This window comes from Oryzias latipes, chromosome 3, assembly GCF_002234675.1.
Source record: "Oryzias latipes chromosome 3, ASM223467v1".
Lineage (NCBI taxonomy): Eukaryota > Metazoa > Chordata > Actinopteri > Beloniformes > Adrianichthyidae > Oryzias > Oryzias latipes.
In genome coordinates this window covers 20,812,260-20,835,192 of record NC_019861.2, presented here as the reverse complement: position 1 = coordinate 20,835,192, position 22,933 = coordinate 20,812,260, and the positions used below count along the sequence as shown (strand labels likewise).

The 22,933-nt window shown below is 39.7% G+C and overlaps 1 long non-coding RNA gene across 1 annotated transcript in view; it reads left to right on the top strand.

The window, feature by feature from the left end:
* Positions 1-17,835, top strand: part of LOC111947148 — a 58,390-nt gene extending 40,555 nt beyond the window's left edge. The window contains exon 3 of the long non-coding RNA XR_002872968.1: positions 16,882-17,835. This is a non-coding gene — a long non-coding RNA (uncharacterized LOC111947148). The remainder of the gene's footprint in view (positions 1-16,881) is intronic.
* The last annotated feature ends 5,098 nt before the right edge of the window (positions 17,836-22,933 follow it).

Below are 22,933 nucleotides of genomic sequence, written 5' to 3'. Positions count from 1 at the left end.
CCCCTCTCTCAATGAAAAATATTTCAGGTTTCCTTTCTTTCACTCTCTTTTCTTTTATGGGGAACAAAAGAATGTGCACTGACCTATCTGTGAGACTATATTATTTCCATTTAGCATGTTCAAAAACTCTGGAAATGCAAAAACACTGCATATAGTTTGAACAAAAAAACAACTTTTTACCATTGCATGAATGAAAAACAGGGTATGTTTGCTCTCAACTAGCCTAGTATTTTCTTTGTACAGAAGTCAAGACCACCAGTTAATGCAACTGCTAGATAGGACTCTTCCATTCCTCTGCTTTTATTGATTTCAGCCAGACACAGAGACAGACAGAAAGAAAGGGCCTTTTCAAGAAGAAGTTAAATGGTCAAGTAGCGAGTGGAGGGTGGCTTTCAACACTTTATTGACGAGGTGGAAAAATGTCACTATTATGGAAGCCCTTGCAGCAGATAGCGAGCTGATTGGATGAGTGCCCCCAGGTCAGAGTGGAGCACATTCCCCCTGCAGCCAAACGAGAGCAAATAAAAGGCCAATGGAATCCGCTTGAACTGGAGGTGAGGCTTCTCACTACCAGGCCTCTCTTTAGTCAACATTTCTCTGGATGTGGAAGGCAAAGTGCCTGGAATATGGACAGAGGTCCAGTTTCTGGTGGTCTTCATTCTTCTGAGGTTCCTTCTTAAAGCTTTTCTAGTTTCCAAGATCTGGCAGCTCCAAGAAACTTGATGGTTGAAATTAATGCTACTCCCCAATTTTTTTTTTTTTTTTTTACTTGTCCTGTCCAACAGCTAGGCAGGCAGATGAGAGCTGAGGGCCTCTTGTGTTGGACATTCATTCATTCATTCATTCATTTTCTTAACCGTTTTATCCCTTTCGGGGTCACGGGGCTGCCGGAGCCTATCCCGGCCACTTGTGGGCGAAGGCAGGGGGGACACCCTGAACAAGTCGCCAGTTTGTTGCAGGGTAGAATGTCCTCACTCACACACCCATTCACTTCGCATTCACACCTATGGTCAATTTAGAGTTGCCAATTAACCTATGAAGCATGTTTTGGGATGGTGGGAGGAAGCCGGAGACCCCGGAGAGAACCCACGCATGCACGGGGAGAACATGCAAACTCCACACAGAAAGGCCCCCCACTGATGTTCTGTTTTTCATGTCCCCCAGCCGGGACTTGAACCGGGGGCCTTCTTGCTGTGAGGCAAGAGCGCTAACCACTGCGCCACCGTGCAGCCTGTGTGTTGGACATATTTTACTTTAACAAGAGGGGTTATTAATCTTCAGACAAACCAAAGGTATGACTGAACAAACTCCTTTTGTAATTGAGGCCAAACTTTATTCATTTCAACCATGATTGAAAATCTTTGGTGTTGGACCGGACGGAAAAGGAAAGAAGGGAAGAAGAGGGAGGGATGTCAGGGGGGGGGGGGGGGGGTGATAGTGAGAGGGGGGGTAAGACCATGAAGCAGCATAGAGCAGACAGGTTTACTGGTTGTTTATCGTTACGGTACAGTTCAAATGTAGTACAAAAAGGACGGGGCCTGTTCACACACACTCAAATATTATCAACACACCTGCTAGCTGCAAAAAATGTTCACATGTCAACATGCACACAAAACAGATAGTGTTCACGAACGCATACCTATGCCTTTAAACCAACTAGTGTGAAATCTTTCATTCATTCAATCATGCAAACTATAATTGCAAAGTGAGCTAACACCTGTGCTCAGGTGAGTGTTTATGTTCTTCTAAAATGGATGGTGGAATGTGAAAAGAAGGAGGAGGAGCGCCCAGCCACCCTCACACCCAGATGCTACCCCCCAATTAATATAACATGCATCATGGCTTTATGAGGAAACCTCAGATAAAGGAGGATGAGAGATTAAATTAAAAAGTTGCGCTAAGAAAACTTTTTTGTTATTCTGATGTGCTTGGTGTGGAGCATTATAGAGGAAAGAATTAAGGAGCCAGAATCTTATTCAGACTGAGGATGCACAGATGCATCCTGTAAGGATCTTTAAGTCAATAAATACAAGATATAATACAAGTCTTAGAGGTTCACAAACAATGCTTGGTTTAATGTTGCTCTAGACTGGTATAAACTAACCACCAGCAGCTTCTTTGAGATGGTTCCTTCATTTGTCTGCATTCCCATAAAGCAACAGAACTTGACCTAGACAAAGATTTGGATTTATCTACTCAGACAGGAAATTTTTAATTTATTTAGACCCACGTTTGACAAAATGGCAACGTTTGATAAGTTTTAGATGTTTTGGAGGATCAGATATTTAGGTAACCTTTTGCTCACTGTAAACTTCCAAATGGATGTGTTAAGTTTCTGGTTTCCTCATCTATCAGCAAAAAAAGTTGAACAATGTCAGCAAAAGAAAGACAGCCACAGAGCATGTCTCCAACGAACAACTGGCTGCACAGAATATAAAAATGAAATTAGGCTGACTTGTCTGATAGTCCCTAACAGAGATGCAGTTGTGAGCACTGACAAATGGTTCAAGTACAAGTCCCCCTGCTTTCTGACGTCAATCAGTCTAATTAGTCCAGTGTATTCTCTGGAAGGCCCTTCTAGCAGCACAAGACAGACCTCTGGAAAGGTCAGCATGCCACAGTAGAGACAGAGCAGTGCTTAATCAGAGGTGAAATGGTTTTTTTTTCCCAATTTGATTCCAGTCCCGATCAGACAAGACTACATTGTGTTGAGCCATTTAAAGTCTTAAGGGAAAAGCAGCAGTCGCTTTTAAGAGGGCTTTTTAAAGCAAGACATTAGCAAACAGAAAACTGCTCTGGTGACATCTGGATTAGGGCCCAAAGAGCAGCGGCCCATATGAAAGATCTAACTGTCCCTCTGCCTTCTTCTTTTCCTCTATCGTATATCTTTATCTCCTGTTCTGCATGAGGCACAGTATGCGCATTCACATGTGGATGTGTCGGTACTCCCACAAACTGGAAAATTCATTCAAACTCTAAGTGAAACTTTCCTTCCGCACTGTCAGACTTGCTAAATCCCCTTTTCTGTGTTTACCCAAAACAGTTTGAAATAAATATTTTGACTTTGTTCAGACAAAGTAAACCAAATGTCATTAACACCAGACCCCTGAGGCATCATATCTTTTTACACCCTCTTAAAACCTCTTCTACAACAGGCATGTCACAGCCATGTATACATAAAACCAAACATCTGCGCTTGCTCACACCCAGCTGCACACTGCGCATTCACTAACTCCCTTATGCTGAATGCATAATATATGTAATGAAATAATATTTCCAGTGGGGATGGTAGTGGCTGGGGGATGGAGATGTGTGGTGAATATCAATGTGACTCTCCCCAGTCTCCCTGGTTCAGTTAGTGGGATGGTGGGGGGTAAATGAATATGTGTTGGTGAAGGAAGCGTTATCCTTTGCCCAAAGCAACAGTGAAAAGTCCAAATAGACAGAAGAGAGGTTCTTGATGTGTTCACTCAGCCATCATGAACTTAGGCTCTGTGCACTTTTAACTAACAATGGCTTTTGTTGATTGACTTGACATTTGGGGTCTAAATAAAATAACTAGCTTTTCCTTTTTAAACTATGCAGGTTGCTTAAAAACAATCAGATTCCTTGGCCATTGACAGAAAACAGACTCTATGCATTATAAAGTGGCTAACCTTGACCTTGACTCACTCATCTGTTCTATTTTGTTAGATGCTTTGTCTATGTCAGCAGAGGCTTTTGATGTTTAAACATTCACCCTTAATAGTTTGCTGCATTAGAATTAATTGCTTTGCTACTGTAAGACGAGTCATGCATAAATCAAGTCCAACTATCTTAGCCTTGAGAGTTTGAGGTCAAGAATTTGCGATGAGACCAAACCTTCACAGCGACCAGGAAGCTGCGTTTGTGTGTCTCTGCATGTGTAAATCTAGCAGCTGTGCTCCAAAAATGAGGCCATCATGTTTCGGAATGCGTTCAACACAAGAAGGCATTCACATCTGTCATTTGTCCACAGTCATAAGGAGAAGGTGGTCACATTTGTACTAAAAAGATAAACTTCACAGTTAAGGATTTGTGCAAAGTCTAATGTCTGATAAGGAATATCTTCAAGTTAAGTACATAACAATACAGAAAAAATGCTATATATGTCTTTTCATGAGTATATTTCCCAGTGTTAGCTCTTGGATAACATTCATTGCAGGATGTGGCTACTTTTGCATTAGTTTGGATCAGGAACTAGAGAAGTATTTTTGTGACTTCCAGATGTTCTGTTATCTGTAATTCCCAGCTGTGTTCTGAGAGGTTAAATGAGCTGGAAAGTTCCTGTCCAACTTCTGTTATACTCATCAAGCTCAGAGAAATGTAATTAGTGCCTTTTAGAGTTCACATCGCCTAGCAACTCTCTCCTAAATAAACACACACACAATTTCCTTACAATTTCATGAGGCCACACCTTTCGTTTAGTCTCCTCCTCTGGAGTGTATTTGGCCATACCCTTGCCTTGGGACCCTGCAATGTAAAGACAAAGTGAGGAATGTGTGAAGCATCCAAGGAAACAAGAACTGCTATTTTCCCACAAGTATGAAAAAAAAAACTGTCTGTGGAATCTTTCCGATGCAATCAGCTAGTGGATGGCTCCTTTACATTTGGGATTTCTACAGGGGCTCAGGCCAGGGTGTTGCTTAAGTTCTAAAAGGTACAGATCTAGGATATATCTTTGTAAAAGCCTCCTGTGTGGGCAAGCAGGATGTGCAGAGGAGTGTTTATCTGATTAAGAAAAAAAGACTGATAATTTACAGCAGGGCTGTAATGGCTGTCCTATGTAGAAATTCTTCATAACTGCTTTTTTGGCCATTTTCAAAAACCATCTGTATGACAATCTATTAGCTGTTGGTTTGTCAAAGTATCATTTACAAAAAATGCCACTTGGGAGGCTTTTACACTGCTCTAAGTGGCAACACTGAGCTAAAACTGGAAAGAGCATCACTAAAGAGGTCTTATGAGCTCAGAGACCCAAATCATTACCACTCCATTGTTGGCTCTGTAATTTTTCATACATTAGACGAATAGTTAAAAGGAATTCCCAAACACAAAAACAGACCAAACTTCAATGGGTCTCTCTTTCTTTCGTGATCCCATTATCCCTGCCCCCATAATCACTGTTATATTCATCACAGTGCTTTGTATTTATAGGGTCTATTTCCATCATAGTAATAATGTCACTCTGGATTTGCCATGCAGAAAGACAGAGCAATATAAATGCACAACAGACTATATGGAAGAGCCAGATGTTGTTTGATGTTGAGGATGCCATTACAGCAGGTCTGTGCTAGCACTTCCATTTGAATATGCCTTTGTTTTGTCTGGACATTTCTTCTCTTGCTCACTATGGAGCCTGTGAATGGAGTGCATTGGGCCTGGCCCGAGCCTCTCGTTGTCGTGTCGGTTGCAGCTGTGTCCTGGAGCTGGCACTAAGCCTCCTACTTAGACCCTTTTGAGTTTTTTTCTTTTCTTTCTTTCTTTGGGGGCCTTAAACTGACTCCAGTGGAACCCACTGCCTCCTATTTTCTGCCCCAACAGCGTATTTGGACATATATTTAACACCCACATGTGAGGCCGAGTAGAAGTGACTGGGGGATGGAAATGAAAACAAGCATGCCCTCTGTCCTGGCCCTTTAGTTCAGACCTACTATAAATACCTCTTTCTGGCATGCCAGTTCCACAACTGGTGGCATGGGAACTTCTCTGGTTCACTTGACCACTCAAGTTTAGTCTGGGAAGGCTTCAGCCAGTAGGTTGGCCTAAAGGGTGGGTGTCTTAGAAGGTATTCACAATGTGCCCCCTGTAAGGAAATAAATATGAGAAGACTGTGTATGTCATGGATGGTCCTTCTGTTTGTTTTGTCTACTTTTCCCTAGGAACGTCCCAGTGTCTTCACTCTCTCCCTCCCTGTCATCTCCTGTTTCAAAAGACTTCATGTATACGGCATTCATTCTGTTTTGCCTTATGAAGATTGTATGAATATGTGCTTTTCAAAGTGTTAAAAAAAGAGATCCCCTTTTCTTCACTGCAGCGAAGCGTTTGTTATGTTATTCCCCCAAAAATTGATTTAGACTTTTCAAAGGTTTGCTCTTCACAGCGCTGTCTCCCTGTGTCGATGCACGACAGGCTCAGCTCATATTTTCAGAGTTTGAGGTAATAGTTTTAAACTGACAGACTAAACATCTCTCTCCCTGAGTGTTCCACTTCTACAGAGTAAATAGTTTTGGGTGCACAAACACACACGCGTGAATACACATTCTAGGTAACTTGCTGCTGATTATTTGTTTTCCTTTTTTCTTTGGCTCAGAAGAATTTGAAGATTTCAAATCAAGACTTATTGATACAGGAACTAATAACTAATTTTTGTCTTTGCCGCATTTTCCTTTTTGGAAATATTGCCTCTAAATTTTAGCAAAGTACAAGAAAAACTGGGATATTTCAGCACCGTTCTTCTCAAATGCAGAACAGCCTGCTGCAGTTATTAAAAAAATATTATCATTTGAATGTTTTGTATGCTCAAATGTTGATCGTGCCTTTTATTTGGTCATTCACCGTGCTTGACTCTCAGATGTCTCCTTCTCCGCCATTAAAATGTTCACACACACCTCCTTAGCATTCTTCTAATGTTCCCTTCTTCCCTCCTGCTTAATACACATCTTTTCTCCTTCTCGCTCCTACAAGGCTCACTTGTTATTTTTTTGTACAAGGTTCTGTAATTAAGTTTGACATAAGCGCAGGGATTAAATATGCGGTTGAGGAGGGAGAGAAAGGAGCTCTGTTACAATCTCAAGGCCAGCTGTAAAATAGAACCAGATTGCAACACTTGGAGTTAGAAAGTTTGGAGCAGGAGCTTCAGAGCCCAGCCAACAGAGTGTTCAAACTCCAGCCAAGGAAATTAATATGAAAATCCTTAGGCAGAAAACTAACACTCGCACTGATCCAATGATAATCTTTTTTTTTTCTGCTAAATGATGCCCATCTCCTCTAGCTGTACATTAGATGTTGCATGTCAAGCCATTTCACTGATACAGTTACGCTGCCAAAATCAGATGAAAAAGCAAAAGTACAACCTAGTTAACTTCTCATTTACAGTCTGTGACTGCAATGTATTACTTCCCATCGGAAACAACAGCTAATTTGTCTCCTAGTTATTGCCTAGTTTTTGCAAAATAACTTGTGTTGCTTAAGACAATAAAAATAGAATGAAACGGTTCAGGGTCCCTCACATACCTTCATTATAAAGTAGGGGTGTAACAATCAACCAGCTTAATAGGTGAATCTGTTATCTTACTTACAATTAACTTATAATTCTTGTTTACTTGTTTGTTTGTACAAATATTTATATGAACACTTAATTACTTGCAATAAATACAAGGAATCAGGAAATCATCACCTGCACTGTTAAGGATTTTCAAACTAGTCAGGTATTTATCGCTGAGTCACATTGGTTGAATTTTTGGCTATAGATGTTTTGGATAGATTTTAGGTCAGTGAATCAGATCATTCAAAATTAATCAATATTGACTATGAATCATATCGTCAACCACAAACGATGATATGAATCGAATTGTTAAAATAAATTGTTACAGTCTAATTATAAAGGTAAATTTTTACCACATCATCAAAAACTGAGTACAATCAGACACCATACTGATACTGTCAGTCAAGGTTTTGGAGGAATACACAAATAATCTTTTGAAAGTTATGTTAAAAAGTTAGGAATGTGTTTAAAGAAAAGTATATGTCATGCAATCACTCAATCACAGACAACAACAAAAACAGTTGAAAAATATAGGCTAAGATCAGCCTCCAGTGCACCAACCGTGTCAATGGGATTTTCTTCTGTTCTGAACTCTGAGAGGTCTCACATGGAACTTTGCATTCTTAAATAACTCTGGCAAAACGCTTTAATCTTAATGAGTCTGAACAGCAAATCTCTCATCTGCAGCAAAAAGGATTAGGAATGCAGAAAAAAAGGATGCCCATCCACTTTGATGAATTGTGTTTAGAAAATCCCTAGGCATGAAGTTCCTCCAATGAACAAAGCGTTAGACGAGAACGGATGCTTTTAAACAACACAACTTATCGGAGAAAAACAGAACATGCATTTAAGTGAAAATACAAAAGCAGAGCTGATTCGAATCCTCTGCAAATGATAAAAGCGACTAACTCTTTTTCTCAATCCATTTTACTACTTTTGGAATCAAACCCAGAGTAGCTTTGCACAAATTACGTGCATTGTGATTTCAGTCCCTCATCAGTGTTTATTTACTCTGCATGATGCATTCTGCCTTTGTTAAGAATAAATAAGTGGCTTCATTTTTTTTTTTCCGCTTCTTGGTAAAAGCTTCAAATGGGTGATTCTAAAGGAAGCTGATGAACACAGACAGTTTAAAGCGAAGTTGCTTCCAAAAACCACAAAAATTCTACAGACTTTGCTCTCTGTGGTTTTCATTACTGCTTTAAGATGAACTTTCCTGCTTAGTGTGAACGTGTACTTACTTAAGTATGCTATTATGCAAAGGTGTTTATTTGTATTTGACTAATGCATTATTGATAATATGTTAATGTAATCCAAATCAAAGCAGTTCAGTGTTTACTTGATTAATTATTACGCTGTGGTGTAATTTCCCCAAACAGGCTCTTGGAGGGGTAAGGGTTAGAACAGTAAGCCTCTGGCTAGTTCAGAGCTCTCAAACTACAAAGAGCCGTACTGCACTGGGACCTGCTCCTTGTTCCCCCTTTGCAACCCCACACCCACCTCTCCAAATGCCCTCAGGCATTTAAAAGAAAACACCCCGGCTGCGTTCTGTTGTATTTGTTTTACCTTAAGTTCCAAACGAGAGCTTCCTTTTGTTTCGTGTAATCGACATTTGGAGATCTCGCTGACACTGGTGGAACATACGATCTGTGTTAATGAGAAAGCGCTGGTGTGTGCACCTTTAGTAAAACAATCATCAAACAAGGTTGCTATTTTACACATGCAAGTGACTTTTTGCCCAGCGCAGTCTTCTGTCTGGTTCAAACACCAGCGCTGACAAACATTACCATACACTTGACCTGTATTGATCCTCAGCTACCATGTAAACCCGGCACTAAGGCGTTGAGCCGAAACATCTGGTCACCAGAGTGTTCCACTGAATGACAGAAAACATCTGGGAAGACTGCTGCTATCACAGGAAACAATGTTCATATCCCCCTCTCAAACTCCACACCCCCTTGTCCCGCTTTCCCCATGTCCTGTTCATACTCACATCCCTGACATTGATTTCCCATTAACCCCTTCTAGTCTGGAAGTATCTGCCCAACCTGACACGCAGACATCAATGGATAGATTAAAAGCATAATGACATCAGGAGTGCTGCCCGTTTTCATCAGTCTGACCAGTCAGACTGTTATGCTTCTGTGGGTTTATTCGACTGTTGTCATTCAGTTTTTCCAGTACACCCCCCCCCCCCCTCCTGCTTAGAGAGTTTTCCCTCTCTTCTTGCTCTCCATGTCAGGACAGTGTTTCTTGAAAAGTTCCTTTTTTGCCTTTAATATCCTCTCATGCCCTTTGCACCTTTCCCCTCTAAGTTCAGCACTGGCACCAAGCCTGTGTTTAAAGCTATTTAAAATGCAACTCTGAGTGCTTTTTTTGTTTTTCAAATAGCAAAAATGAACTTAAAATTGTGAGTTTGTGCTGTGTGTGAATGACAATCTTCCTAATTAGTTGCATTTTCTGGAATTTTCTATTAAGATGCTAAAATGGATTTTTAGAATACATTTTTTATTTTGAACTATTTCACTTCTTTGTCTCCTCCGCATGCTCATTTCTTAAATACAGCACGCTGAATTACCTTTGTGAATAAAATGTTTTGATCAGAGGTTTTGATGAAACTGTCTCCCATCTACCTCACACTTGAAGAAGTAGAAGTTGCTGTTTTTTTTCTTCATAGACTACATATAAAAGCACAACGTATACGCACATGACAAGATGACTCATCCAAGGCAGCGTGTGTTTCTTCCCCGTCTTTGTCAACTGCAGTGGTAGCAGGAATAAAGTTAATATGTGTTTGCGAGGTTGTGCTGTTGTGAGCCACAGTGAAGGCAAGTTAAAAAGACTTTCATTTAAGGATGGTGCGCCTCCATCAGTCCTGCTCTCTGATGTACAAAGGGCCCAGAGGAAGGAGCTTCACAGCTGTTTGTAAACTATGAGAACAGGAAAGGTCAACAAAGTAATGCGGTGCCTTTTTTTTGTAACACATTTTCATCTTTCTATGTTCTGTAGTGAGACAGCAGGGCTGTGCCCTGCCTCAGTAGTACTGCTGCATTTAAATTACTGTTCTTGCCTGGAGAATAATGGTGAAAGCATAACCCCATTGTATTCTTTGATAAACTCTGGAAAATGCATGGTATAAGCCGAGGAAAAGGCGCAGTTTAAGGGCACAATTGCTTTGCAAATCTACCATGGCAAACTTTTTCTCATGGAGAGAGGGAGACGGGGAGAACGAGTGGGGTGAGGAAGGAGGAATGTGGGGCTGAGGGTGAGATGGAGAATTGGAAAAGAGATGGAAGATTCAGCATATGGGTAGGACAGGGGGGTCTCTGTTTCAGGGACATGTGTTATCTCTGTGTGCAGAGGTCTTTGTTTGCAGGGCAGAGAGGTATAGATTTCCTCTCGTTGTCTGCGCCTTTATTTGGGGCTCAGCTCTGAGGGAACAATGGCAAACTAATCCACTACTGAATCGGGATTAATATTCGAGCTGTAAATATTAATTCGCAGTCGAAAGGAGGAAATGCAGAATCTGTCAAAACACTCAAAGAACAAAAAACGCCAGAGAAGCTTGACCAAAAATCCCATCTGACTCTTTCACATGAGTACTTTATTTTTTGCTGGGTCCTACAGCCTTGCCTCAGCATTCTGTTTGATTTTTGTATTAATCTTCATAATGATTTTCCATAGAGGAGCGAGAGCTGGGGGAATCTTTGGAGCTGCATGTTGTTTTTGGCTATTCTTCTCACTAAGCTTTGGATTTAAGATCTGCATTTGAATATTTATGATTGAAAATAATGGAGGTTATAAAAATGGGTCCCTGCAGAGCTAGGCTGTAAGTTATAGGGGTAAGCAATGCCTCCCACATCAAAGGAGCCTGGAGATGTTGGCCAGCGTTTGTCTGATGCCTGTTATAGCCTCTCCCTTCACACCCAGCAGAGAGTGCAGTCCTGCTGAAGATGAATGATCCAAAAGTGTCACTCACTGTCAGGGTGCTCACGGGTGTGCAACATTCATTAAGTTATTTGGCGCATTTTAGTTTTTACCGCCTGAGAACAACAAGAGAAAACAAACTGGCCCTCGGGGTGAGATGATTCGACTTGTTTCAAACATAAGCAGAGTCTGTTTAAGACAAACAAGCAGCAGTGTTTGTAAGTGACAGGTGGCTTCCTTTTTAGTTTCTACGTAATGCCTTTTGATCCGAGAAAATGTTTAAAACATGTCAACTTGAATCTGAAATAAGTGAGACTTTGCCTTTCAATTTCAGTTTTGGAGTTCTTCACACTTCAAAGTCGACATTCAGTGAAAGAAACGTGAGAATAGAATTAGGTGGGAAATTCAAATCTATTATTTTCTGTTGACTGGCAGGGGCCTAAAAGTGATAGGGCTAGTTCCAAGGTTCGGATATAGGCATGGGGGGGGGGCAATGCCCCTCTAAATGCAGTGACTGTTCCCCCAAATGTGATATTCCATCAAAATGTACAACTAACTATAGAAATAAGAATGACATAAACCAAAACACCCACACAAAAGCCAACTTAGAAATGCAAAAAGAAAAAATATGTAAGGATGGACAAACAGACACATGGACAAATAGACAGTTATAAAAAGAACAAAAATAATAAAATAAATACAGCCTGAACAGGGCACAGACCAGTGTTTTGCTTGTGCCTGGCCCAAGAAGCCAGGGTAGAGGGTACATGCAGAGGGTAGTGTCAGCAAGAGCATTCAACATAAAACTTTAAAGTCAAATCTAATAGATCAAATGAGAAGATAGATGAACTGATATTATGTTTTTTTTTAAATTCATTTCAGGGGCTCGGAGGGGTTTGACGACACCCAAACTTTCAGCTCTCCGAGAGCCACCCTCCTCCCCGATATTTTACGTGCGCCCTATAGTGGGACTGGCTAAATCCTGGCATGGCTAGTTCAGGTGATGTGCAGGTGAAATCTAATCTTGCTGCCAGATCATCTAGCAAATGCTTGTAACAATATTACTTTGAATGACAGCAATAAAGTGAGAAAAGGAAGTTCTTCAGGCCAGATTGTTCCTTCAATGGAGTCTGACATGCATCCTTGCATGGTCACACCACACCCCTTTCAGTATTTTTATGCACACACAGGCACAGTAATCCCACTACAGGGGGTGGACGCCTGAAGTATACCAGCCAACAAAAAGGCATTGTGATGTTCAAAGGGGCCTTACAGGGGCTCCAAGCATCGATAGAGTCTAATGTAATGAAGGAGTGGAAACTTCTACATGGTGCAACATAATACCAAAAGGTCATCTCATCTTAATCCTCAAATCAGCAGCATCCAGGCCTGTGGCCCCCATTTCATAAAGTTAAAAAATAATCTTGGACAGAAGTCTAAAGAAGGCCCTCATAATCTTTTCTGCAAGCTCCAATCAGAAGATGTCATTAGAGTGTCCTATGAAGGCACTGTAAGGAATGATTATTTCTCTTTTCAAATCGGCTCCAATCATATCACAAAATCAGCTGGACTGTGCGCTCATGGTGAGAAGCTTTATTATGTCCAGTGATTAATCATCAAGCGCCACCTTATCCCTCTTAGACACACGGTATACTGCTGTTCACAGAGGGAAAATGGGAAAATACCAGCTTCATCAACGCAACGCTTGCTTGGTTTTCTGTATTCGTCAGTTCATCCTCACCGCTGGCCTCAAGCACTAAGCTGCGTATCATTTCAGGGATGTGATATTCCGTTTAATAGACAGCATTCACTCAGGTTCTGATAAGTTTTTTAAAGAAAAAAGTAAAAGCGTGGCACATGAGCAGCAGATCTTTAATCGGCGCTCAGTATCTCTTTCTTGGGCTTCTTCTTTGTTCTCTGCATTATCTTTTTTGATGTCTCTTTTTAATAAAAGCTTTTTCATTTAAAAGGGAAATAACCGTGTCAGCCTAAATTCCAAACAAATCAAGGACAGATTACATATTAAACAGCCACACGGTGAATTAATGTAGGTCAAAAAGGTTATTGTCTCCAGACTAAGTTTGAGCAATTTGTTGTTCAGGAATCCTTTGTTCTCCTCTGAAAGTGTGTCAAATGTAGACAGATTGTGAAATATTTATTCCACAACTGCAGATCATATTGGAGTGTTATTGTTTGCTTCGTTTTGTATTTCCCCCTCAACTAATTTGCCAGTGGTAAAGTTTGTGGGGAAGTACACCAAACACACATCAACTTTAACAAAGCCGAGCTCGTCCTGCAGCTTTAATTAGAGTAAAATTGTAAACAGACATGCAGGGCCCTTCTCTTACAGATTATATATACTTTATGACTGAACGTTTGAAGTTATGAGGGATTCTGAATCAGCACAGCTGAAGCGGCACTCTTATAGGACATTGTTGCCTTCAATTATTTCACCGTCTCTAAGAGGTAGAGGATCATTTATTATTTAAGGATGCAATCCTTGCTGTTTATCTGGAGTTTTTAAAACCGGGTTATCTTTCCAATTTTTTTTTTTTTTATTAAACTGAACAAAGTGTTATAAAATGCCGTTTCAAATGCATGCTTGTCTCTCCAGTGTCAGTGCTCATTTGCCATTATTGTGATTTAATATGAACAGTGACAAGCAGCTGCAGACATATGACAAATAATGAGCATCTGGAATGCTTTAGTATTTACATAAAAGGTCTGGCACAGAAACTGGCTGTTCGTGGTATAGGCAAGTACATGTATACATAATGAGTTACAGTTTCACTTTTAAATGTCCTCAAAAGTGACTTGTAGACATATTTTTCCGCTGGATTAATTCTTTACCCCATAAGTTTGATTCAAATAAAGCTTTGTTAGTTTTTATTATGCTAAAAATTGATCAATGTTTCTATTGTACGTCCTGAAAAATAAAAACAAATAATCTGTTGAGAATGGTAGGAACCAAATCTTAAAATTGAAAGATGCAAGAAGTTCTTCATTTGTGTTGAATTTTTGGTTCTATACCTTACCTTACTTCTTGTCATTATACATTTTCTTTTTCTTTTTGTTAATCCAATTTTTAATGCTTTCTAATACCAGAACCAGTCATTTCATTTTGTGGAAGTTCTCTTTATTTATTTATTTTGTTTTATTTTAACTGCTTTAACCATTACGCTAATATACACCAACACTTGACCTGGAAGCCTCTACCCTAACCCTCCGTGTTGGGAGACCTGTCCAAGTTCAGTCATAGTAGACAAACCTCAATCAATATTTGAAAGAAGCAGTCTGCCTGCATCAGATGGCCTTGATGCATAGCAGCCGCCACATAGCCAGTCGTAAATAGATATTGGCTGGATGACCCCTGACGACTAAGGCTCATAAGGTCAGCCTGGCCAGACTGACCTTATGAGCCCAAGAGGTCACTGTCCAGTTAGACTGGGTGTACCATAATGAAGTGGTCAGTATTGCCTTTCTGTCACTCAGCAATTACATGGGAGACATGGGCTTAAACACATGAGCTAAAGTGACTGGTAAACTACTGTAATGTTTGCTGGTAATGACTGGAAGCAATAAGAATCGTAAAAAGCTTGACAGATGTATATGAAGTGTGTTACAGCTGTTTGTGCAAGCACAAGAAACACTGCTGTACTTTTTACCATTAGTAGCTTTTTTGTAAGTCAAAGGATTTGCTGTGGAGGTGTGTGAGGGTATTAGCACAACTGTTACTTAAAAGACACACTGTTATGTATTTCATAAAAAAGAAACATTTTCATCATATTGACCCATTTTCCTATCAGCTTTGTCCACTGAAGATTGGCTCTTTAAACCTTTTCAAAGAGTATTTCAGGTTGCAGTGCAGAGACTGGCCTCTTATTGATGACCCATTTTTATAACTGTTTCTTTTTGCTCAAATATCAGTAAATATTGTAGAAAAAAATCTCGCTGGATATTTACCTGTCAATGCTTAATAAACTTGAGAAAGTGCCTTAAATACTCTGGACTAAAGACATAAATGTGACAGGTGTATCCCGCAGAGGAACCAATGGCCTCATTACAAGTAAACAAACACATGTAACCATGTATGTCCCCTGGCCTTTTGTGCTTTTCAATACAGGTCATGGACCAGGAAATCCCTAAAGCCATCCAGCTGCTGCCGTCACTTTATGCATTCTTGTATCTGTTAACTATTTAGTTGTCAGTGGTTTGGTTAAGTGGAATTGACTTTTATCTGTAGTGTGCTGTGGGGCTGCCACTGGCAATTCCGAATCCCTCTTCCTTAGTTCCCGTTTTAGCATGGTGTCACATCCAGCACATTGCTATTGGCAGCTGAGCCAAGCCTAATCAATAGCACAGGTCAGGGATCGCCAGCGGCTCTGCTGTGGGTGGGCTATTGATCCGACACACACACTCCCACAGGTCGCACTGACAAACTGAGAAGTCGTGGCCTGGGTCGAATTATAGGAGAGGTGGAGGAGAGATGACAAATTAACAGTTCTGTTCTCTGTCTGCTGGAACTGCTGACAAAACCATGTCATGAAAATAATTTAATTATTGATTAGAAAGTGATGCACTGTGTCTTGTTCATGTGCTGCAGATTAAACAGATAGGAGTGATGTTTGTGATTGGATGCCGAAAGCCGAGTTCATGATGAAGTTGTTAGGAACTGATCAGGCAGCTCAAACGTGAGTTTCTTGTAAAGACAAAGGCGGCACCCTTCTGATTGTCATTCATTTTCCTTCCCCATCATCCTTATTTCTTTCTTCGTGGATCTCCTCTTGTGATTCAGACGTACCTGTGGACAATGAGCAAGCCTCTACTTATTTTTGTTGCAATTTTAAACGTTGCTCCCAGAGTGTCTTATCAGCACCACACCAAGAACTCTTGGGAACAATTAAAAACAGGGTTTAACTCGAGTCGAACCACAGAGGTAAAAGCAATCACGCAATGTTTCCAAACAGATACGGCTGAAAAGGAGCTATTCATTTATCACAAGCTCTTTCCTTTTCCAGCTGTATTCCCAAAATTTAATGTGGTGCTGTGGAAATACTGAAACATATCACAAGCGTATTTACCCAGCTTCATACGCTCGGCCCATATGGAATACAAAGAATTTTTTTAACATCTTTTTTTCTTTCTTTGCTGGATTGACAGTTGAATAAATAAGTATTGTCTAAAAGACTTTGTTGTCACAGGCTGCAGATCCTCTGCAGAACTGGCAATTACATATGCCATTACAGGAATATGTCTTGTTCTCGTCACAGGGAAATTAAGTTTCTCTGCAGATCCTTTTTTTATTTTTTTTGAAAAGTCTTCAGTGATATAAGAACAGAAATTACTCACGACAATTGATTTGCTATTAAATGTAATCTTGAAATCATGCGAGGCTGTCTTGCAGCAGTCGAATACAGATAATTATAGATTAATTTTGTTGACTCTAAAAACAGATGATTAATTTTGAAGTCTTGATGGAAGTCACATTGCTCTGGTTTGCCTCTCCTGAAAGACATTTATTATGCGCACACATTTCCGGGTTGAGGTTCAGAAATTGTGGATGCTCCCAGACTGCTAATATGGAGCAGTGTCTTTGTTGTAATGATTTCCCGCTGTGTTCCAAACATGAGTGTGACATTGTTTTTCTTTCCTGTTTTCCTTTGTTCCAGGCAATGGTGGCATCCTGATTTACTCATCTTGTGACCTGGGAGTCTCTAAACCCCAAAACATATAGCTTTGGAAAACCCTGGAAACACCTGGAAATCTAGGAGTACATTTACCAAAACCACTTCAAGTGGCCAGGCACTGGATCAATAGCTTTAGAATTTTCTTTGCTGTTTTTGTATATGCAAAGACGGCCTGAATTTTAGCAATAGCTGCTGGTCATCCACCTCTGCTTCGACAAACCTGCTGTGACCAAGAGGGCGTGACCTTTCTACCTGCTGACTTCAAACGGACACTTGAAAAGGAACACAGTCAGGGTGGCTTCTCTGTGTTGGAAACTCAGACCAGAAACCCCATCAGGTAAGACTGTGAAGTCCCGCTTTATCCTGCTGTCCAAACTGAGTTTTTTACCTTTGTAAGGGCTTTGAAGCTAACGTGTCGCCCAGATGCTTAATTTGCCTTCAGATTTGGTGTAAAGGAAAGCCTGACTGACAAATGGCCCATTTTCATGCTTTTGTGCTTGTGTGTTCCTTTCAGAGGTTGTCTATATGTTGGTTGGGGTTGCATACTCCTAGAGGCTCGTTCTGAATTTTTCGTACTTCAGACATACAGTACAGACTAAAAGTTTGGACACACCTTCTCATTCAATTGGCCTGTACTGTATGTCTGTCACTATCTCAAATTTAGTATTAATGACTCGGTAGAAGGCAGACGGCAAACCTAATATGATATCATTTAGTGCTTCAACAGTTTTTGAGTCCACAGTTATTGGGGTAGTTGATCTGTATGCACAAAAAAACAAAACAAATAATTGCATCTAGATGCCTGAAATGGGAATTTTCTTTGTCAGTCTTGTAGTATTTCTTAAATACCATTTTGCATTTTTTGTTGAATTATTCTTGTGTATTTTAGACATAAATACATCAATATATTGGCGATAATGACATGTTTATTAATGATTTATAGTACCCCCCCACTTAAAAAAAGAAAGAGATTGTTAATTCTATAGCAATGGAATTAATTACATACCAAAAGTATATGTTTTTATGAAATATCTAACTATGTATTAAAAGTAAATGGGATTGATGCCAAAAATAGGCTTAACATATCAGAAACAAAGATGCAAATTTTTCAAATTTAATTTATTACATTTAATTTAAATATCAGAATGTTTTTGTCTGTATTTACCTTTTTTGTGTACATGAGTTTTATACAGTTCAAGAAATCTGGAGGAATTTCAAGAGTCAAGCTTGACATCTGTGTCATAAAACAGCTTTGTATATGATAGGAAACTATTTAGATTTTTCTTGGAGTTTCCATTGCACTACATAGCAACTTAAACCAGTGAATGCCAAGCAAAACATTACCGTTTAAAATGGATCCTCACGTTAATTCTTTTTGAGAAGTAGCAATAACATTTTTGTGTTTAGGGGCATCAGGAAAGGTCATGCACTTTTCCTTCAGTATTCAATAAATACAATCTATTTTTTTTCTTTCTAGGAAATGAAAGTCAAATTGTTACCAGCAACAAGTTTGAAAGACAGGGCCGTCTTTGACATGTGTCTTTATCTGTGCTTTAGGAAGCTGTCCATTTCTATGATCACAGACAGATGTCTTAAAGCTTCATGCTGCCTGGAGATCCCACTTTTTTGTAGCAATGACTCTCCTTTGTTTTAACATAGCAACATGCGAAAAATGAATCAAACACGAGTTGCAAGTCTTGAAACACTTGCCTTCGGTCTGGGCATCATGATTACTTTTGTAAAAAATATTAAATTCAGCATTAATTTTAGCTGACTTTTTGTTCAATTTGCACGTTGAGATCCACCTAAACAAGGAATAGGTAGGTTTCATGTTGCATTTAAAAAGACACTTTACATACACATATATGCTATATTCAAAGACTTAGACAGGAACAAGCTTTAATACAAAATGTCATCCCTAACACATCTGCAGTCCTCATCCTCTTGGATGCTTTTCATTACAGCATAGGGTCAGCAACAGGATGAAGTGAACTCTTTGAGAGGCTTGTGCTTTCACAGCCTGAGGGACACATTTCTTCATATCCATTGACAATTTATCACCTTCATTTCTTTTTGATTTGATTGTTCTATCTTTCTTTTTATTAAGCCAAGGTTTGTATTTTTTGCATTCAAATCTTCAGATGCACGCTTTCCCATCATCCTTTTCATTAAGTGGCGAACATTCCGTCAGTCAACGATCAACCGCCTTTTAGGGACCAGAGTGAATTATTCTGCTGGTTTTAGTTTGATCCATTCTGACTCAGATTCATAAATTCCAAACAGACAACTAAACACAGCACACCAAAAACAATTTTATTTGAAATTAGGTGGAGAAAACACTGAGGCTGAAGCAAGACAAAAAAAATAAATGGAAGGATAAGAGTTATGGCTTTTGTCATTGACGGAAATGTGTTTAGTAATTTTTTAGCAACTGTGATCAATGAGAGAACAAGTAAATCCAGAGCACCTTTTTTTATTTGATCCTTTTTTAGTTTAGGTTAAAGAAAAACACTTGAAAGCACAAGAAACAATATTTTTCATTGTGGGACTAATTAAGGACGTGATCTGGAAACTTTTTCTGTGAAGTCTGATTTAGGACCCACAGGGTCAGCCGCCTTACAAAGAGGGCAAAAATAATACAGCAGGAGTCATCAGCAAAAAGCACTCAAGTCTGGGGGAAAGCAGCTCCCCTCCCTGGCCTGTGCGCTGATGGAGCTGTGCTCCTTGCCCAAGGCTCCAGGGCTCCGACACTAGACCTTATTTTTCATGTGGTCCGCACACGGTTCCTCTACAGTAAGTTGCTCTCTTTGTGCCAGCCCTTCCCATTTAGAAGAATAGACCGGCATGATTTCATACATGAAAGATGTATGTAATTGGACAGCAGGGCCTGTGCAGTGCATTTACAATTCTAAACAGAACAGGTTAGAACCAGTTTCTCCTTCCTTTTGCCTCCGTCCTGAGGAAATGTATTTGCACATTTGAAGAAACACAAGATCAAAAAAACGGACAAAATGCAGGTTATCATTGTTGGTATGCTTCTTATAAATCTTATGGTAATGTACCAAGTGCTCATGCAGCTCCAGCATTCATCTCTCTGCCACTGAGGGATACAGTTGCAGCTTGAAACATGTAATGTGATATAATAGAATAATGTTTATATAACTGAATATAGGGGTTTCTTTCACAATTAACATTTTTGTCTCTATCCGGTGTGTTCTATCATTGCATAAATAAGAACAAAAAGTATTAATCAAATTCCTGTTTAACCTTTAAATACAAAACAGATATTTTTAGCACATCTTCAAACAGTTAAATTCAACATCAATCATTTTGTGAAGCTGTTTCCTCTGTTTTCATTTTCTAATATCTCATCGCTAAGCATTTCATTTTTATCAACACAAATAAACTTGTATTTTTTCCGACAAAGCAGTGTCACATTCAGGGATGTGCTGTACTACGTGATTTCAAAATAGAATCAAGCTGCAGGTGAGGTGTTGTGTGTCTGTGGTTCAACGCACACGGACCGCTACTAAAGACGGCTGGTCATCAGACCACAGGGAATGTGCGACCTTTTATGGAATATGGAGATAGTTTTTCATGTTTATACCTTTATGTCTTTACAAAACAAAAACAGCTTGTTCGGACGGTTGGCGTGCAGCCGATATGCGAGCTGGTTGTTGTGGTGCATTTTTTCACAGTATTTTTAAAGAGGATAAAATTTCTAAAGACATTCAAAACAAAAGTCCTTCAAACTGTCATCACATACTCTTTATTAAGAATCTGCTTTTACCTATTTACAAATGTTTTGAAGATTTCAGAAACACAACACTTTTATGGGTCGAGGGACACCAGACACCCTGGCTCCAGGAGTGTACCTGCTATGCAGAAGTAAACACAATTTCTTTTTACTTCCTTAACAAGCTAACACCTAAATAGATGAAACGGTTTTATAGCAGTCACCCAGTTTTATGGAGTCCAGGAACATTTAATGCTTGATAGGCTGCACAGTACTGAGGATATTGCATTCATGGTGCGCAAAGTAGCCGGCAGACAGGCAATGCTTCATGACTTCCACTACCACACTCTGGGGCAGCTTTCTGGCCACCTGGACACATTTTACATTTTCAGGGCTCACAGGGGTTAATCGTGCCTCAGTTACCATCATACAACAGGAGTCATGCTTCAGAGGTCTGATGGTAAGAGACTTCTGAGCTGGTTGGGTTTGTTCCTGAGCTGTTTCAAAGATGTTGAACCTGCATCTGTGGAGGATTATGGGTAGTGTTCACACATTTTCATGCATCTGAAGTTCTCTGAAACTACTTCTAGCACCTTGAATCAAAGCTCACAGTTGGCATTAAAATTACACCCACTGATGGGTATCTTGTCAGGGGAAATTGTTCCTCTAGGTTTATAACTGTTAAAGCATCAATTGTCTTTCATTTGCCATCAAAAATGTTGTAGATCTAAAAAGTATAACTTCCTTTAAGTGTCAGATATAAATGCCTTTCTGTTCGGATTTCTTTATTTTTGCTGAAATTATGAGACCTTGAATTTATTATTTCAAAACATTCCCATGCTTTCTTTTTTTTTTTCTTTAAAATGACCATCTTCTTGTATACACACATGATGTGATCAAGCGGCTGTATGTGACGCAGGATTTGACCTTTGGGCAGACCTGATTTGCAGAACACGTTTCTTCTGTGTGGCTACCACCTGTCATCTTTCATCTTGTGGAGTCATTCAGGGGAAAACGCTTGGCATCAAGAAGAAAAAAAAAATCACTATCTAGTAAGTTTGTAGCGTTGAAGCACATATGTAGTGAGAACAACGTGGCCTTGTAGGGATCTTCCCCCTCCCACCCCCACTGTTATGTTTGGATGGGTTTACCAGCAGCTAGATGTTGCCTGGAGTGTTCATATGGCCCTGATTTGGGATCCCTCTGTTTCACTGAGCTTCTTTAAAACGAGTAAACCCCCAGAGACCCGCCTGTCTCTCACCCGGAATCTGTAACAGCAGCTTTCAGGATTTCCATGTTATTCACTATATCAACCAACCTGAAAAGTGCATTAGGCCGTTTGTTTGCCCTGCTCTGTGTTGTTTCTTTCTTCAGTCAGCACCCGTGTCTCTGCATCAAAATAACACTAAGGTGACTATTCCGTATTTGATAAGTTGTGCTTGGTTAGTATTTTCGGGCTTTCAGACTAAATGCTTTGCATTCATCTTCTGGTTTGTCGGTGTTTGTTTTGTGCTCGTGCTCGACATTTCTGCTGGTCTGGAGCCAACATATAAGCGAGCTATTGAGAGACATTTGGAAAATGACGAGGATGTTCCAGCGGACTGTGAAGGAGAAAGAGCCCAAAAAAACAAAGCCTTTTAAATACATTTTAACAGATTTGTGCATCATTTACAGTAGAATACACATAAAAAAAACTTATTCTAAAAAGATTTTAAAATATCTTGTGATTCAAGTGTGTTGCATGAGGAGGAAATGGAGAAAAGCAGGAATAGATTATAACAATTATAAAAGAGATATTGACTTTGTTCTTTAAAAAAAAATTTTTTTGGGGGGGGAAGTTACATTATTAAGATTATTGTTAAAAAAATAAATTCAAGAAGAATAAAATCTGCACATTTTCGTTTGTTATGCAACATAATTCATGTTAAATACTATTTCTTTGCACAGCACTCACAGCTGAGCTGTGTCTGACCGCTCAGCCTTTCACTCACGCACATATGCGCACGCACGCGCGCACACACACAAGAATAAAGGAAGTCGATTTTGGTTCATTTTTTTCTGTGGTCAAGGCAGAAATCCATCGCTAAATTGATGATATTTTTACAGCATGAATAAAAAAAACGTCACCAGCGCTTTATTTCTAAAGTTCACATGTCCAAAAATGCTTTAGAAGAATGCATCGGTTTGGCAGCTTAAGTAAATGTGTGACAGACAGACACTGAGAGACTGAACTCTGCTTTCATGATTTCTCTGTACGTGAACACCGATCAAAAAGCTAGTTATTAATTATTATTGCAA